The sequence below is a fragment of the Phaethon aethereus genome (genome assembly GCF_964289735.1).
Source record: "Phaethon aethereus genome assembly, chromosome: 16".
NCBI classification, from domain to species: Eukaryota; Metazoa; Chordata; class Aves; order Phaethontiformes; family Phaethontidae; genus Phaethon; species Phaethon aethereus.
In genome coordinates, this window is record NC_138592.1 from 2,775,352 (window position 1) to 2,791,003 (window position 15,652).

Genomic DNA, 15,652 nt, shown 5'->3' on the forward strand with positions numbered 1-15,652 from the left:
TCCGTTAGTTCAAAGCATGTGAAAGAGGAAGACAAATGCTAGAAGGAGAATATTCATAAAAGACTAGCAGGCAGGGTGATCTTTTAGACATGTTTTTTTAATTATTATTATTAAGCTGTTAGGGTTTATTTTAAATAATAAATACGACCAAGGATGTGAACCTGCAGAGCACAAATTGCCCAGAGGTTCCTCTTGTTAAATTTCAAAAGCCTCCTGGCGAAACGGCAATGGGTTGTGAGGCGTAGCCATCCTCAGAAACGTACACAAAATTATCGTCTGCCCCGGTGAATATGACCTGTGTTACGAGCTGAGAGAGCACACAGCCCGTCTCCTTAGCACCTCCTCCCGACGGACTGATAGTAGGTGGCCCATGGAGGTCATGAAGAGGGTAAGTAAAATCATACAAGGTGTTTATGAAGCAGCACTTTTGTGCTTTTCAGTCATTGAACATACGCAGTTTTTCGCTCAGAAATACTCCGGGCATCGAGGTCATTCGTAGTCAAAAGCCTGTAGAGAAGCTTCCTCTGCAAATGGGGCATACGAGACCGTCCCCATCGGTTCTGCAGAGAAAGGCACGGGGAGGGCCAGGGAAGCTAAACCTGAGCAAAGTGGGGGGAAAGGTGGCAAACTGTGAAAGTAATCCCGTGATTTGTGGTGTTCTTCGTTGTTTAAAGTGTGCGGGTGTGGTTCTGTTAGAGCTAAACGCAAAGATAGGAGGAGGGAAGGAAAGTGGGTGGTGGACGCTACGTACGGCCGTCGGCTTCGCCAACACGCCTGCAGGAGCCTGTGCGTTCCTGAGAGGCTCCGGGCTATTAAAGCCTGCCTCGGTTCTTGCTCACCTAACAATAAAGAAGCCGTTTGAATTATTCCCAGGAACCCAGCTGTGCCATTATTCTGGTAATGTTTGTCCAGGGGCAGAAAGCATCTCTAGCCTGGTGACTGCAGCAAATGTTCAGTCCGTTCGAAAGATTAGTTACAAGAGCCATCGCACCGCGGAGAAGGGGACATTTATAGGCAGTACCTCTCTGCCACCTCTGCCCACAGGAAATAAGCCTTGTACGAACAGGAGCCCCACAGTCCTGGATAGTGAAAATGGATTTTCTTGGTGATCTAATGTCATCATTTCCGATGCAGTTAGTTTTGCAGCTTTCTCAGTCTTATTTCTACAAGGCACTTTTTGTCCTCGGTAGAGTAAGAACGTTCTGCACAAAATAAGCCGTTAGTTTTTCAAAGAAATCACGCTCTGGAATAAACACTGGGATTTCTCCACTAGGTAGTAGCTTTTATATATATGAGTGTGTATATTGCATATAGATATGTGTATATATATATATGTATTTGTATGCTTCCAAGGGAGGTACAGTAAGAAATAGGGCTGGCTTTTTCTTCCTACAAATGGAAAGGTGGTAACTGTAGTACTGCTGTGTGTCTGAGCTGCAGTGAATTGGCACAGCCCCAGACACTGCTGATTTCCACTAGCTGGCAATCGCACCCTGTTTCTTGTAAGGAATGCATTAAAAGTATTAATGATGATAACAAAGAGAAAAGTGGGATGATTAAATAGGAAATAAAATAGCAGAGGAGGGAGGAGGTCTGGAAGGCATAGCGTACATCAGAGACTGTTTGCACAGACAAGAAAGCAGAGAAACCAACCCCTTTTTCACATTTTTAGCAAACCTTCGTCAGAGAAGCGGTCTGGTGTCATGCCCAGTTGCCCGTGCTGTAAAGGCACATCCCACCGTGGGGGATTACAGCCCACCGTGAGAAGGGGATTCTGCAAGGATGGGTTTTCCTTCCCGCAAGAACTTGCAGATAAATAAGCAAGCAGCGCGTTTGCGAAGCTCTGCAATTCTTTTACAGTGTAAAACCACTGATAAGATAAGAAGGGTTGTATTCAGTATTATCTTTTCTCTAGTAGTAAAGCTAGCTTACGATACTTCAGCTGTCACTGAGGGCTGCTCTTCTTCCCATACAGTCCTGCCCATACTTTTTTTTAATTGTAACTGTAAAAACCAAAACTACCGTATTTCAGCAATTGGATTTACACCCTGGGCTGCATAGTTAGCACAGCTAGTGCAGGGCAAAGGATCAGAATTAGCAAAGCTGGAGAAAATCTAATAGCAAAGTGCATTCCAAGCACGCTACTGCAGAGATCCTGAATCATCTCAGTGGTGCTAATTTGGTCATCGCTGACATAGTTAACAGCATTGCCATTTCAGTGGCAATCAGTAGAGCTCAGTTAGATGAGCCAAAGGGAGCTACTTAGTGCTTTGACTCTTTCCCTAAGTCCAGCTGCATATTTAGGACGCCTTTGTAGAGATAATTGTGACAGGGCAAGGCCTCTGCCTTAATTTAAACCTGTAGATATATACGGATCACTCTGAGGCAACGTAACCGGTGAATTGTTCCAGGAGTTCTTAACACCTGTTGAACTCGGAAGTAAATTCATGTGAAATAAGCTGGTTGGTAGTAAATTGCATGAGTGTGTCACGGAGTCTTCTGGTGACCTCACACGGTGCTTTGCATCCTCCTCTAGCAAATAGATTCATTAACTGGTGTGGCCTTTGCTGCTCCAGGGACAGGATGGATTTCTTTTTCCCTTGTGCTGAACGCTCCAGGAGTCAAGCATATTTTACTTACTTTTTTTTCCAGTTGACCCAATACCATGCTTGGTAATAGTAGCTCACAGATTTACGAACTTGAATCTTGGCTGCCACGGTGAGATGACTTCCAGAAGGCCGGGAACCCCTCTGACAGGGGTCTTTGAAATGATGTACCTGTCTCATCCATCTAACAACCAAGCAGTGAATTCAAGGACTACAGCTAAAAACCTCATCTTTACTCCAACATGACTAAGACTGAAGTTTTCTCTTATGTCCCTGTTCTCAGGTTAGAAAATTTAGCGAAATCAGATTTTTTAGGTGCCATTCGCCTGGAACTTGTTCCCAAAGGCATCCGTTGCAAAACTCTTACTGAAGCTAATAGGTACAAAATGAGGTCTTTCTGACCCTCACCCACCGATCCCATTCATCTGCAGATTTGCGGAATGCACGGAGGGAAGGATCTGGGGAGTGTAACTCCCAGTCAGCACCATCTGCCGTAGCTCATGCTCGGGCTTCCTGCGATGTGATCGCAGCCGTAGAACCGCTCCGTCCCCGCGTAGGTGGGGCCTGTGCGTGCTGCTGGCACTGTTTGTTCTGAAGGGAGTTTCTGATTTTGTTAAAAAAGCCCACAACTAAACAAACAAAACACCCAACACCATATGAGCAGAAAAATGAGGGAGAGAACATAAAAAGCAGAATTCCAGCAGCTCGGTTCAAAAAAAGGAGAGAATTGTTTGTTTGGGCCGAGAGGTTGTGGAACATGATGTTCAGAACCGAAATACAGCTCCCTGCCCTGGGGAGCGCTCTGTCTCACCTTAGTGCCTTTTGTTCTGCTCCAGACTGGAGCTGGCTGCGTTGCTCCGTCCCAGGAATCATTTCCTTCTGACATAGAAGGTTTCCATTAATACCTTCCTGCTTGCATCTTCGTTTCTGGGCAATTTCCAGAGCATTAAGCCACAGCACATCCACTTATCCTGGGACTCCCCATCTCAGTCATTAGCTTCTTTTGCAAAGCCTTGTCCACTGCGTGCTGCAAACCTAATTGTGCTCTGCCCGTTTCCTCCACTTTGACTGCTGTAGCAGTTACAGCCTCAAAGAGCTCCATCAGATTAACCACAACTGTTCCTGGCTGAAACCACCTTGGTCCCTGTTACTCAAGCTGTGCTTTTGCATTTGATCTTTTAAATGCTTTGTAATGCTTACCCCACCGTTGACGTGAAGCTAATTGGAACGTAACTTCCTACAGCACTTCTAGATCTTTTCCTGTAATGATGCCAAAAGCTTTTCTATCCCTGGGGTCTGCACCTGAAATGACAGGCTTCCAGGAGGTAAAGTTTTGCATCAGGATTTTGGTGGTGTGAATTTCTGGCTTTGTCCAGCCGTTACTTGCTAGCTGCGCTGGCGCAAAGGGGAGCCTTTGGAGCGAGGGGTTCACGCTGCCAAGCGGACAGAGTCTGCAGTGGGACACTGCCAGGCAGCACAGTAAAACAGCCCCCCATGCCCTCCTGCTTCCCCTGGCCAAAGAGCTGCCAGTGCTGCTTTGCTACATCCCAGTTAACGCTCCCCCTCCCCGCCTTACTTTATTTCCAGACACTTAGATGTCAACTTCTCGTGCCTTACGCTCTGAGCCTACAGCTTGGTTGCCCCGGGATTTGGCAGCCTTGTGCCTTGGCATTGACACTGCGCAACATCTCTTGCTGCAGAGGTGGTCTTCTACGGGGGTACCAAGCTACAAGTAACCCCTCTAAAAGGGACGTTGTCCATTTACAAGCATGTGATACAAGTCCTCTCTCCTGGGAGCTGATGTACAAGCTTTTGACAAATTATCTCTTGTGTGTATACCCCCTCCTTTCCCCTGCTTCTACTTCTTTGCAGGTTTTTTTGCCATCTGAATGCAAGAGGTTTGACACATCACATTAGGTGGTTTCTTGTAGGCCTCACTTAAATCTCATTCCTCATTTGGAGATGCTATTGGGAAAAAGGAGAGCTAGGAGCAAGCTTCTTGGGCCATGCAATAGCCAAACTCAAGCTCAGCAAAGCAAGCCTTTGATCACTTCTTTGCACAAAACATGAACGCGTCTAAATCAGCTGGCGTTTCTGTATGGGACGGGATACAAGCTTTCCTGGAACGAGGTGGTGGGGTGTCATGGTTTAGCCCCAGTGGGCTCACCCCCCCCCCGGGTGGGAGGATGGGAGAGAGAATTTGTCCTGGTTTCAGCCGGGATAGAGCTGGCAAGAGGAAAAGCATGAAAGCTCATGGGTTGAGACAAGACCCATTTAATGATTGAAATTATTATTGTTATTATTGTTATTATTTTATGTGAAATCCAAAACACAGCACTATACCAGCAACTAGGGGGAAAACTAACTCTATCCCAGCTGAAACCAGGCCACGGGGGCAGATCGGAGGTTACCACCGTGCAGGGGAGTGTTAAAGAGCACCCAGCTTCCCCGGAGGCCCGGTACCCCGGCTAACTCGGGAGGAGCAAGGCTGGGGAAGGGGGGGCTTGGGCTGCCCCTGGGGCTCTGGGGACGGAGAAGGAACACGCTCGTGTGGCGCTCAGCCTCGAAGCTTGTGGAAATAAGCAAGAGGGGGGGGGGGGCTAGCTGCTCGGCTGCGGCAGAGCCAGCTGAAGCCTGTAACCCTCCACCCTTAGGAGGAGAAGGGGCTTCAGGGGCCCTGCTCCGTGGCAGCACGACTTTGCAGACGAGCGGGCAGGGCCACGCTCCCCGCGCGCTTCCAGCCCTGTGGCTTCAGCCGCGCGCTCTCGGCCGCCAGCCGGTGCACCCGTGGAGGTGGCCGCGCGGGCATCCCGCGCCGAGGCAGGGACCTGCGCGCGGGCGGGCCGGCGGCTCCTTCGAGTATCCCGAGAGGGGCCGGGGTGCGCGGGGGGGACGGCGCGCGTGTGTGCCGGCGCGCGGCAGGAATCCATCCTGCTTTGCGTCTGGCAGCGGCGGCTGGTTTCCCGCAGGTGCCGCAGGCTCTTGCTAAGATGGAGGGCGAGTGCCACCTTGTGCGGAGCGGCAGCCGCGCCGCGCACCCAAGGAAAGCTGCCGCCCCCCCCGCCGCCGCGGGCTCCCTGCGAGGGGACAGAAGGCGCCAGGAGGCAGAAGCGCCGGGCAAGGGCTGGCTGCAGGGCGCCCGGCCCCTCTGCCAGTGGAAGGCCGAGGGGGTTTCCGAGCCGGGTCGGAACGGCGAAGCCAGCGGGGGACAGGGGCGAGGGACGGAAGAGCTGAGGGTGAAAGAACCTGGTAGAGCGTCGCTTCTGGTTGTTTCTGTGGACGCCAGAGGCGGCTCTCGCCACTGGGCGAGCGGGCCCGCGGCGGCCGGCGCAGGCAGAACTGCCTCCCCCGTGCGGCACGAGATCCGCTTCGAGCTGCAGTCTGGAAACGGGATTCGTAGCTCAGCGCCTGCGTGGGTCCGGGGTACTGGCTCGTTCGCCAGCGGTGTAGGTGACAGAAACACCACCTGGGAGGCCAGGCCGCTGGGTGGCTTATGGCCAGGCGCGCTGCCTGCAGCGGCCCTCTCCTCCCTGGTCCAGCTCCTGGCACGGGCCGTGGTGTCCCTCAAGGAGCGGGGGCAGTGGTGCCATCCTGCGGTCACCCGGCCCTTTGCAGGAGGGAGCGTGGCTTCGTCCCGCTATTGTTTGCTCTGCTTCTGCAGGAACTGGTTTTATCTTGGTTCGCTCTTTCTAATAAAAGTTTGAACGGGTATTGGCTGCTTAAGCTGGGCAGCAGCTGACGAAGGGGTTACTTAGGAGAGCAGCCTGTGAAACCCATCCCTGTGCTATAACAGCCACCCCGCAAACAGCGTGGGGAAAGCTACTCTAAAATACAGGCAGGGCACAGAGAGTGTCCCTTACCTGCTGGTATCAGAACTCCGGCAGCCCAGGCTGGGAAAGCTGTGCTACAGGTGAGGTGAATTGTCCTGACAGCCTAAAAAACCTCCTCTTCCCTCCCTGGGGAGTGGGGCAGAGTGAGTCCAGGGTCCTCAAGTCAGTGCTTTGGATCCTTCCCTGTCAGGCTCTGCAAGTCCCCTGAGCATGTCCTTTACAGGGGGACAAGAAAGCTGCACATACAGCTGTATAATGTATATAGAATCCTGTACGCATCAGATTATTGCTGTTTTCCTCTGTTTTTGCAACGATACCCAGGAAGGCATGCAGTTCATCAAAAGGGAACTATTAGGAGCTGAAAGAGAATAGCAGGGATGTCACCTGTGGGTATTATACCTTGGTAATGCTGTCAATTGGTTTTCAGCTGGCTTGGGACAAACCATGTGAGGAAGTAATCCCAAATAGGATTATTTCCATAGGACTGATGAATATGATCTTTCTGGAAAAAAAGGACACCTTGAATTTGATCACTTCTATTGGGATGCCTCAACCTTGTTCTTCTATGAGGATGACAAGCCTGGGCTTTTATAGACCCTGGGCTCTGTTATTGCCACCTGAGCCATGGTACCTTTCCAGATCTCTGTGGTGACAAAGATGAACCCTTTGGTCTTAGGAAAAGACATGAAGATGGCCGGGGACTTTTCCATTCTTCCGGGGAAAATAGATGTGTGATGCCACCTTCTGCTTGCGGCACCTTCTGCATAAGGCTGGAGGGACCAGTGCCGCCTGCTAGGTGCTTCTCCAGTATCTTCCTTAGGCAGGAATTTCTCCTCCTTCCCAGGCTCTTCCAGTGCTTCTCTGTCCTTTCCACCAGAAAGCTCTTTTCCTAATACCTGAATCATTCCTGCTGCAAGTCGGGACCGTTGCTACCTGCACAGCTATGGAAATCAGGTGGTTCCCTCCCCTTACAGCAGCCTTTTATGCACTTGACTGTTATCCTCTTTCCCCTAACCTCTTCCTTTCTTAGGTTTACCCACCCATATCATCCAGCCTTCCCTCGAGATTGGGCCTCTGCCCAGATTTGTCTCTCCTTATCCTATTTGCAAGCAATCCCTGTATTTTTCAACGTAGCTCAAAGCGGAGGCCTCCCTGGCATGCACAGGGGGATGACAAGACAGCTCCATCTGCCATGCGGTGATTTGAGAGCAAGAATACAGGTTTTTTTAACCTGTCCTTAACGACTGATGTCAGGACTTTCATAGGATGAGGCAGTCATACTTAAAGCTATTCCCTGACCAGTTTTCCTATGAATAAGGAGAGGAGACTGGTGCTTTGTGTGCATCTATAAGGAAAGGGTGCTTAGAGGGTTGAAGCTAAATCTTATTTCTCACTTCTCACCCCAGCTTGGACCCAGCTGTGCTTTTCCCTGGGGTGGGGGGAGACTGTTTAGCTCTCCTGAGTGTGGGGGAACTCTACAGGGGAAATAAGATGATCATTTGTCCTCTGTGGTGACTCCATCCCGGAATGGCCTGATCCAGACCCACTGTTGCAAAGACCAGCTTGTATTCCCCAAGGCTTTTCCATCAGGAAATTGGATTTGACTCCACTAAAGCCATGACCAGCACAGGGGTACATTTGATCTTGGATAAATCCTCTTTCTGGATGAAAGAAAAAGAGGTGATGTCTGCCACCGGAGATGACTTGGTGTTGGTGCTGTCCTTGCTACGTGACTAATTGTGTTCCTCTGGGCTTTTGTCATCTAACTGGCCTGCAGGACGTGTGACCTCCTGGAAGAGGTGCCCCCAGCTGAACCCTGAGCAGAGCAAGCCTCCAAGCCAGCTGGGAATTACTGTAGGATCACCGGCAACCAAGACTGAGGAGCTGGCTTTGACACAGAAGTGGGACCATATCCCTGAGAACACGGGATCTCACCGCTGCGCAGAAAACGCGACGGAGGAGACAGGATAGGTGCAGTTTTAAGGACACGCGTAGGCCTCCATGCAATAACCCTCCGCTCCCAGGCGACTGAGCCTTGACTTACCTAAACTGATAGGGATCAGCGTATGAGCAGCAAACACACAGTGGAACCACGGCCGGCTCCCTCCCCAGCCTTTCTTGCTTTTCCATCCGCCAGCAGTAGCTGATCTGACTCTTGCTGTCTCATGCTCTTGTCTCCCTTGATTTCAGGCTGGCATGAAAGGCTTGTTGCAGTGCCGTGGCCCCGGAGCCCAGGGGCCCACGACCGTGCTCGGTGGGGTGTCTGTGCGCAGCCCCCCTTGGCCGTGCTGTGGCCGTTGGCTGGTGCAGACGCGGCGGGGAGCACGTGCAGGGCTGCTCTCCGGCAGAGCCCCAGCTGCAGCCCAGGGATGGGGACTGCTATTGCCCGGCACGCCGGAGCGATACGCCTGGTTGGATTGGAGGGGGCTTTGTGTGGGGAAAGAGGCTTACGTCTAAGTGATCTAACCTCCTAAATCCCCTCTTGGCCAAGAAGTGGGGGTGCATAGGAAGCCTGAGGGAGGAGAGAACATTTGAGAATCGAGGCAGTCCTGTTCGCCAAGGAGTCTGTGCGACTCCCCCCGCCCCCATAAACCTGGAGAGGGATCTGGTCCAGGATGAGCGTCTGGCTTGCGCCGTCTTGGCACGGTCGGTCCTGGTTCTCAATCTCCTTCACCCCCTTGTCTGGGGACCAGGCCGGTCTGGTCCTTTGGGCCCCCACAGCCCCCCAGTTACCTGCATTCCTTCAGAGCTGTCCTTGGCCTCTTGGTGGCCCCTGGAGGGAGCCGGCAGCTTTCCTGCTGCACTGCAGATTACCTTGGAGGGACTTGCTCCCTTCGTAATGCCAGCCTTAGGTTTACCCGGGTCTGGCTCCCTGCACTTGGCTTCTTATCCCTCACTACCGGCTTTGCAAGGACTTGTTCAAGAGCAGAACAGCCCCGTGGCTAGAAATGTGCCCCTGCAGGGCTGCATGGAAGAGACCAGGGGCGTACAAATGTCCCTTCCCCCAGCAGTGAATCCAGTCACAGCCTTGCCCCTGACTTACGGTGGGGGCAAACGAGGTCAAAATGTGTCCTGTGACCTTGCAGAGCTTGATGGACATGGGAGCAAGCAGGTCTCCGACACGTTGGCACTTGTGCTGATCTACTGGGAAAGAGGGAAGGGAAAAAAAATCCAGCTTCTCTTAAAGATCTCTGTGCCTCTAGAGCCCTCCAGATGAAGCTGGGCCCTCCTCCTGCACCTCGCAGCCTCTCGCCCTGTGAGCTTCTGCAGTTACGCAGTACCTGGCTTTGCTGGAGCAATGCTCAGGGTCAGGTCCGCCCAAGAGGAGTGGGTTGCTGCACCGCAGGATGGAGCCGTACGGGCATGGCGTGCTTCCTCACTCCTGCCTCTTGCCAGGGTCGGAGGCATGACCTGTTCCCAAGTGCTTGGTTGTGCGACGCCTCTGCTGCAGAGCAGCCCTGAAAGCAGGGGCAGCTCCCTTCCTCCATACCACGCTGCTGTCCTCTGAGGCCCGCGTCCTCCGCTTCTTCCCCTTCCTTGTCCCGCTTCCCCCAGCAGCCCTACCTAGAAGTGCCTGCTTTTCATGGGCAAGCATGAAATCAAGCAATCCCACAAAGTACAGTAAGGTTTTTCTTTTCCCCCTCTCCTAAACAAGGGAAGTGCTCTGCTACCGCCATCTCCGTTGCAGACAAGGTCGCGTGTCCCACGTCAAACACCGCAGGGGTGGAGGATGGAGATGTCTATGGGCTCGGTTCCTTGGACAGACGCAATGCTGATAGAAGCGGAGCAGAGATGAAGAGGGGAGGGGGTGCAGAGAGTTGTGTGTATGCAGCTGAATCCAGCTATATGGCTTTTTGCAGCCAAATAAATCTTCCCTTGCCTGAGCACAGCTCTCAAGAGGCTCAAACTCGGGGCTCGGCGTGTCTTTAGGAAGCTGAAAACACGAGTCTTACAACAGAGATTTATTGAGGTCTAAAGCCTGAGCTAAGAACCCGCTGGAGACTGCACAAGGGGTTGTGTCCCACCTTGCAGGCTGCAGTGACGGAGCCCGACGGGGCCGGAGGCGGCACTGGGAGCAGCCGTGGTGCTGCGGCCATGCTGGACCTGCCTGGCTTTTGGAAAAAAGCAGGCTCATAATTTAGTTTTGTGAATAGTTGAGTCGCAGCAGGGCTGGGAGGGCTGTCAGGCAGGACAGGAGCGTGGACCTGTGTTGCGGGGCCGCGTGGCCGAGCCCCCGTGCAAGGGAGGAGCAGGCCAGGGACACGGGAGCAGGGCTGCAGGGGGCAACGGCAAAAACAGACCTGCCAGAAAGCATGTGAAAAAATAAAGAAAAAAGCCCCCCCCCGCAACCTCCAAAGGGTTGGTGTTTTTTTTCAGGGAGCTTCTGAACGGCGTTGCGGAGGCCAGCGCTCCTTTCATAGCGTGGAAAAGGGGGGGGCTTACTTTTTTGGGATGGGGGGGTCCCATTGCATGGGAGAGGGGTTATCCCCTCGCCGTGCTCCTTGGCTCTCTCTCTGCGCCCCCCGCCCCCCCCCGCCCCTCAGCTCTGCCCTCATTGTCCTGCCGCTCCTCCTGCCCTTTGCAGGCCGGGAGCCCCCCGCAAGCCCCCCGCAAGACCCGGCGGGGCCGGAGCAGGGCCTCCCCCCCCGCGCCTCCCCCCGGTGCCCCCGCTAATGCTGGGAGACAGCTGCCCTGCCATTGTTACTCCTATTTGTCAAAAGGCCGAGGATGCTCCATAGATCGCTCCGTGGCTGTTGTTAAGTGTAATTAGAGGGTTTATGTCCCCAATTTCCATGAAAATGCGGCTGTGAGGCTCCTCTCTTGGCATTCACCGCGTGCCTTAATTGTATGGACATTAAATCAAGGTCCGCTGTGAACACGCAGAGAGGGGCTCGGGCTGTCCCCGCTCGGAGCGGGGCGGGTGGCGAGCGGGGCTTTTGCGGGAGAGAGGCGGGGGGGGGGGCGGGGGGAGAGAAAGAGAAAGAGAAAGAAGAGAGATGCTGTCAGTGCGGGTCCGCTCCGGCGGGACCACCGCCCCCTCCCCGCCGCCCGGGACCCCCCTCCGCCGGGGCGGCGGCGGAGGCTCGGCGGGGCCGGGGGGCGCCGGGGGGTGTTGCCCTGCGGCCGGGTGCCGCTGCCACCCCCTCCGCCCTCCTCCTGGGGTTCAGCATAGCCTCCCGCCCCCCCAAACTCCCCCCCTCCCGCAGCCCCGGGCTCCGCCAGCCGCCCCGCTGCACCGGCCAGATGCTGAGCGCCGGGGGCGGGGGGACGGACAGACGGACACAGCCCGCGCTAGCGATAAAAATACGGCTGGTAATAATCATAGTAATTAATAATAATAATAAATAAAAGCCGATAGCACCGAGAACAGCTCGTAACAAATGCTTCGCAGCCGCCGCCCCGGGCCCCGGGGCCGCGGGAACGGGCCCCCTCCCCCCGGGCCGCCGCCGTCCCAGCTCCGGTCGCCGGCGGGGGACGCGGGGACCCCCCGCTCCCCTCGAGCGAACAGAAAACCCCGCTGCTGCGCTCTTCTCTGCTCGTAAGGCAAAAGGAGCCGGTTTCTCTCCTCTGGAAGGGAAAGCGGCGGAGGTTGAAACACGCGTTTCCCGGCTCTGCGCTCCGCCGCGGTTCGGCACAATGATCGCTCCACTTTGGCAAAAAAATAATAATGCGGCAAAAAATAAAAATTGAGAGGGGTGGAAAAGGGGTAAAGCAATTAAACCGGTTTCGTCGATCGCCGTCGGGCTTAGAGGCGCCTTATGAATTTAGGACGATTTCTCTCTCTAGGTACCGCGTCTGAAAATCCTCACCCCCTCCCCTTCCTCCCCTTCTTTTTTGTCAAAAAAAAAAAAAAAGAAAAAAAAAAGAAAATTAAAAAACTCACAAGCCCATTAAGGTCGCTTGCACAAGGGGAGAGAAAAGAAAAAAATTAAAAATCCTGATGCTCTTCCAAGTTAGCAACAGAGCCGGGTCGCTCTGCCACCACCGTCGCCCACACCCGCCACCACGGCTCGGCACGGCTCGCTCCGAGCAGATTTACCCGCTCCGGGGGAAGCTCCGGCGGCACAAACTCTGCTCCTCGCCCAGATCCAGTGCAAACGCCCTCCCGTGGCTCAGGACGCTTGTTTTTGTGTAGGCAAGCTGGAGATGAATAGGAAAGGCGCCTAGTCTCTCATTATCTTTGAATTTCAGACTTTTTTCCCTCTCTTTTTTTTTTTCCTTTTCTCTCTCTCTCTCCTTTTTTTTTTTTTTTTCCTCCTCCTCTCTCCTCCTGCCCTGGAACAATGCAGAAGGACCTCATCAGAGTGAAAACCAGGCTCCCGCTAGGCTTTAAAAGCAAGATGAACTTGGTGCACCACCCATCTTTCTCTTCTCTTCTCCAAAGCTCTTTAAAGGGGTTATGAGGCGTCTCTCTCAATTTATCCCTTTTCTCTTGATCTTCCTAGCAGAGGGGTTTGGGGTCTAGTCCTGGCTGTTTCAGCTGATCTCATCCAGTCTAAGGGATTAGAGCTTCTTCTCCGCATCCCGGCTCTCGGCACATCTGCTGATTGGGTTCAGCACAAGAGGATTACATTGGGACCCAATGACGTCACCGCTAGGACATAAGTTCTCCTCCATTAACCAAATCCTCATCAGCAAGATGTCCTTGAAACTGGAGGAGTAACATTCAGGACTCCATCGCCAGCCCGTCCCCACCTTCCTCCCAGGCGGGCTGCTGGGGCTTTCGGAAAAATATTGTTTAAGCTTTGAAGCACTTGCAGCTGCATCAATAACGTACCGCTATGGGCTGGAGGATCGAGGCATTATAGGAGAGCGTGTACCCTATACATGGGATTCTGCACCTAAACTGTTAATCAGAAGAGCTGTATATATTCTGTTGCTTTTCCTTCCCCCCCCCCCTTTTTTTTGACTAGGAAGGGAGGGGGTGGAGGGGCAGAGGGGGAGGGGAAAGCTGCATCCTACAGTTATATTTCCAAGCTCAAAAAGGCATCAGCGATAATTTTCTTTAAAGCTGACATGGATGTAATTTTAAAACATGTTTTCTTTTTTTCCTTTTTTTTTTAAGAAATGTGTAGGATTTCACCCCCGTTCTCTCTGAGAAGAGACAATGTCTCCTCAGTTATATAAAGTAAGAGGTTCCCTTTAAATATACAATACAAATTTTATATTTGGGGGTTTAATGCTAGATTTTTCTTAATAGTACATGAGCACAGACTCACAGGAGCAAGGACCTGAAAGGAAATGGCTTTGACTTCCAAGTCACAAAACCGAGAGAGTATTTTTCTTTCTTTTTTCTTTTTTCTTTTTTCTTTTTTCTTTTTTCTTTTTTCTTTTTTCTTTTTTCTTTTTTCTTTTTTCTTTTTTCTTTTTTCTTTTTTCTTTTTTCTTTTTTCTTTTTTCTTTTTTTTTTTTATTTGAAGTTAAGACTTCCACCCTGGAAAACGCCAAAAGCACCTCTAGATTTGCTGCCCTCGACCTGCTCTGGCCTATGCGGTGACATTCAGGTGGCTCTCCCCACCGCGCCGGCCCTCTCAGGCACCCTGTGCTTGCGGTTTAGCTGGTGTCTCTCTACGTGCTTCCACCACATCCATTTTGCGAGCTGGGGAGCAATCAGACATGGGTTTGCTGCAGCTCTTGTTGGTTAAACTTACAGACCTCATCATGGGGTGGCTGTTACGATGGAAATGGGCACCAGGATTTATTTATTAATCTAGGGTCGCCGAATGTCATCTCTGGGGAGAGAAAACGTGTTTAACAACAAGCAGGCTACATCCAGCTAGGAGAGGTCTTGCTTAGAAGCCTTGTGTGTGTTTAATTTTTTGGTAAGCAAGCCGCTTCTTCACTGCTAGTTATCCATCCTTCCCCCTCCAGACACACATACACCCCCCCCCCCCCCCCCCCAAAATGTGCTTACACACACACACTCACACTCACTGATTTTTGTGATGGGAGGTGCAGGTCTATGTGTTCCTACACAACCTTATTCCCCATCTAGAGTAACTTTTATGGCCAGCAGTGCTATGCTAGAATATCTTTCAGGCCAGGATTTATTTGCCTGTGTGTATTTCCATGCACTGTGGCATTTTCCTTCTTCTTAGGAAGGGGGTAAAGAAGGGGGAGGCAGAATACAATTGTTTTGATGGAGAGTGTCTTGCTGCAGCTCTGGAAGTCTCTCCCTGCCTCAGCAGCGTGAGCATTTCCAGGACAGCTGGGTAATAACTGCTGGAAGGGAGATCTAGTACCTTCCCTGCTCTACCAAAACAATTGTTTTTGAGGATGGCATCTCCCTTCCCAAGAGCCGTCCCACACCAGACCAGGCTCTGTGGGGAAAACTGACTCCAAATAGCAGTTGGGAAAAAAGAGTAGCTGGTGGGCCACGTTTGGCTACCGACGAACGAGCAGGAACACTCTGCAGCAAGGTGAAATATCACCTTCCGAGCTCAAGAGCCATATTTAAAAGGCAGCCACAGCACTGTGAGCCTCTGTCCCTATTTGTGTGCATTTTTCTCTTCCTCTTTTATAATGCTGCAGTTCAGGACATAGGAACCAGACCGGGGGAAATCAGTATTTGACATTATGCAGCGAAGGGAATTTTCCCTAAGCTTTTCGTCTTCTAAAACTCATAAAATATAATTTAAAAAATCTGCTTATTTAGAGTCTATTGACCTATTTACTCCGACAGACCAAGTATCTCAATCTTTTATCGATTTAAAAGAAAACAACCTAAACAAATTAACAGGGAGGAAACCTTTCTTATCCCGAGGGTGTACCGTTTGCACGGGGTCCACGCCGGGGCAGGGGGGAGGCTCGGACCGCGGCCTCCGCACCCAGCCCCGAGGACGCTTTCTGACAAGGCCTGCTCCCACCCGGGGAGAGGCTGCGGGGGCGGCCGGGGTGCGGGGGCGGCGGGGTGCGGGGGCGGCGGGGCGGGCGCCCCCCGGCCCCGAACCCGGGCCCTGGACGAGCCGCCGCCGCCCCCGCACCGCCCCGCTTCGCTGTCCATGGTGTTGAAGGAGCGGGGCCGGCGGCGGCGGGCGCGGGAGCGCAGGCTTCAGTCCGGGGGGGCGGGTGTGTTTCTCCCCCTAAAGCAGGAGGGGTTTTTCTTCGTGCCCCCTTCCAGAGACGTCTTTACCCAGAGGAAGGGCCCTGCGAGGGGACGCAGGTCTGTCCGTCTGTGTGTCTGTCACCCGTGCGGGCAGAGCCCGCTCCTTCACC